The following is a 2,929-nucleotide window of genomic DNA, read 5'->3' on the forward strand; positions in this document are numbered from 1 at the left end:
AGGTCTGGAATTTTCTTGTCAGGCTCCCCCCACGGATCCTGCTCTTCCTTGGGAACGCCTGAGGCCGCAGTGGGAAGAGCCCTTTTCCTGGAATGTCCCCTGGGAGCTGCCACGAAGTCCTGGTCATCCAGACAAAGCGAGGAATTGCTGCTGGTGTCCCTCGTGTCCCTGAAGGAATCACTGGATCCAGGGAAAAAGGGATCCAGCGGCTCTTCCTTGATCCCACAGCTCCTCATCCCTGCAGCCCCCACTTGTTGCTTCTCTTGTCGTTTTCCGAAGAAATCCAGGATGTTCCTCTGCCGGCCGGGTCCTGCACAAAGGGGGAGAGTGGGAATGAATTCCATGGAAATCAGGGAATGCTCGGCTCCTCCCAGAAGGTGGGAGCTGTTCCAGGTGCTCCAGAAGAACTCGGGAGTTGAATTTGGGATTTTGGTGCCAGGTCCCAGCTCAGCAGGGAATGTTCTCTGGGGAGAGAGTGAGGTACAGGCAAAATTCCAATCAAAACGGGCCTGAATCCCACGTTCCATGGCCACTGAGGCACTCAGGAATAATTCAGGATGATTTTTCCTTGCTTTCTGCCTGTCTGCTCAGCCACAGGTGCGGGAGGCAGCAGAGATTTTGAGGCCTCAAATAAAATAAAATTAAAATGAAATAAAATAAAATAAAATAAATAAAATGAAGTACAAAAATAAAATAAATAAAATAAATAAAATACAAAAAAAAGAAATATAAAAAGAAAATGAAATGCAAAAATAAAATTAAATTAAATACAAAAATAAAACAAATAAAACGAAATACAAAAATAAAATAAAATACAAAAAATATAAATAAAATGAAATATAAAAATAAAATGAAATGCAAAAATAAAATAAAATTTAAAAATTAAATTTAAAAATTACACAAAATAAAATACAAAAATAAAATAAATAAAATGAAATATAAAGATAAAATAAAATGAAACACAAAAATAAAATAAATAAAATCAAATTAATTTTAAAAATTAAATTTAAAATTATATAAAATAAATTAAAATAAAATGAAATGCAAAAATAAAATAAATAAAATCAAATTAATTTTAAAAATTAAATTTAAAATTATATAAAATAAATTAAAATAAAATGAAATGCAAAAATAAAATAAAATTGAAATAATATAATGTAAAATCCATAAAATTGATAAAGTAAGTAAACAAATAAAGCAATGAAATAAACCAGCAAATTATTAAAATACAATAAATAAAACCTAAAGAAAATAAAAATAATAAAGGCAGAAAATAAAATACAAAGTAACAAAATAAAAGAACAACGACATAAAAATCATAGAAATATTATTAAAACACTGTAAAATAACATTAAAAATAACAAAACAAAACCAAAAATAAAATAAAATAAATAAAATAAAACGAATAAAATCACAACCTTACTCTCTCAGAAAGGGAATTAGTCAAGGAAACGCTTTTTCATGGAATAATGGAACGGGTTGGGTTGGAAAGGACCTCAGAGCCCCTCCAGTGCCAGCCCTGCCATGGCAGGGACACCTCCCACTGTGCCAGGCTGCTCCAGCCACAATGACTCGTCTTTGGACACTTCCAGGGATCCAGGGGCAGGCCCAGCTGCTCTGGGAATTCCATTCCAGCCCCTGCCCACCCTCCCAGCCAGCAATTCCCAATTCCCAATCTCCCATCCAGCCCTGCCCTCTGGCACTGGGAAGCCATTCCCTGGCTCCTGGCCCTCCAGGCCTTGGCCCCAGTCCCTCTGCAGCTCTCCTGGAGCCCCTTTAGGCCCTGCAAGGGGCTCTCAGCTCTCCCTGGATCCTTCCCTTCTCCAGGGGAACATTCCCAGCTCTCCCAGCCTGGCACAGAGCAGAGGGGCTCCAGCTCGCTCCCAGAATTCCCAGGCAGCACCTCTGGGATGTGTCCGTGTCCCCTGGGTGTGATGAAGGCCTCGATTTCCTCCTCCTCTGCCTCGTCCCTGGCTCAGGGGCTGCCTGAGGGGCAAGGAGCCTTCGGCGCTCTGGGCCAGAGCTTCGCACTCGGGGGCTGTGAGGTGCCTCTTCTTGAACCTCTTCATCCCTGTTTCCACACAGGAGAACAAAAAATAAAAGGAAAAGCCCCAAATCCAAACTGTCAGGGAACGATGACACTGAATCCACCAGCACAAAAGCACGGTTTCCCCTCAGGAATTTTTAGAGGTCCCGGTGTTTCAGCGAGGAGTTTTTCTGGAGGGATGGGACAAGATGGAATGGCTGAGAGCAGGGATAGACGGGATGTGGGGAAGGAATTCCTGGCTGGGAGGGAGGGGCTGGGCTGGAATTCCCAGAGCAGCTGTGGCTGCCCCTGGATCCCTGGAAGTGTCCAAGGCCGGGGTGGATGGAGCTTGGAGCAGCCTGGGACAGTGGGAGGTGTCCCTGCCCATGGAATGAGGTGGAATTGGAGGAGCTTTAAATTCCCTTCCAACCCAATCCAGTCCGGAATTCTGGGATTCTGTTTGGTTGTTCCACCACGAGGCTTTGGAACAAGAGGACAACAAAAAAAAAACCCCAGAATCCTGGAAGGTTTTCCAGATTTTTTTTCTCCAACACCACACGGAGGAAGCAGCTTCAACATCTGTGGGAATGCAAAGTGACTCCTGCATCTCCAAGATGCCCATGGAGGCTCCATCCCACGGGAAAAACGACAATGATTTACCCCAGGAAGATCAATCCGACCTTTCCCAAACAGATCCAAGCTGGGATCCTCCATTATGAAGGAAATTTAACCCACTTGCAGTTAAGAAGCAGCACAAAATCCCCCCAGGAATTATTCTGATAAAATAATCAAACCTTACGTGGAGTAGGCGCAAACTCCTCTCTTCTGGCCAGAAAAAAAATCCACAGAATGCAACTTTTTTCCACAAAAAATCCTCAGGAAGATCCCCAAAAGCAGCAGGAA

The 2,929-nt window shown here is 42.7% G+C and overlaps 1 long non-coding RNA gene across 1 annotated transcript; it reads right to left on the minus strand.

The window, feature by feature from the left end:
* Positions 1 to 6: 6 nt before the first annotated feature.
* LOC108445135 lies at positions 7 to 2,923 on the minus strand. Its single transcript, XR_001859884.1, has 3 exons — positions 2,826 to 2,923; positions 1,904 to 2,071; positions 7 to 310 (listed from the first exon to the last, which is right to left on the minus strand). It is a non-coding gene; the product is annotated as an uncharacterized LOC108445135 (long non-coding RNA).
* Between the last annotated feature and the right edge of the window lie 6 nt (positions 2,924 to 2,929).

This window comes from Corvus brachyrhynchos, unplaced genomic scaffold (assembly GCF_000691975.1).
Source record: "Corvus brachyrhynchos isolate BGI_N302 unplaced genomic scaffold, ASM69197v1 scaffold182, whole genome shotgun sequence".
NCBI lineage: Eukaryota > Metazoa > Chordata > Aves > Passeriformes > Corvidae > Corvus > Corvus brachyrhynchos.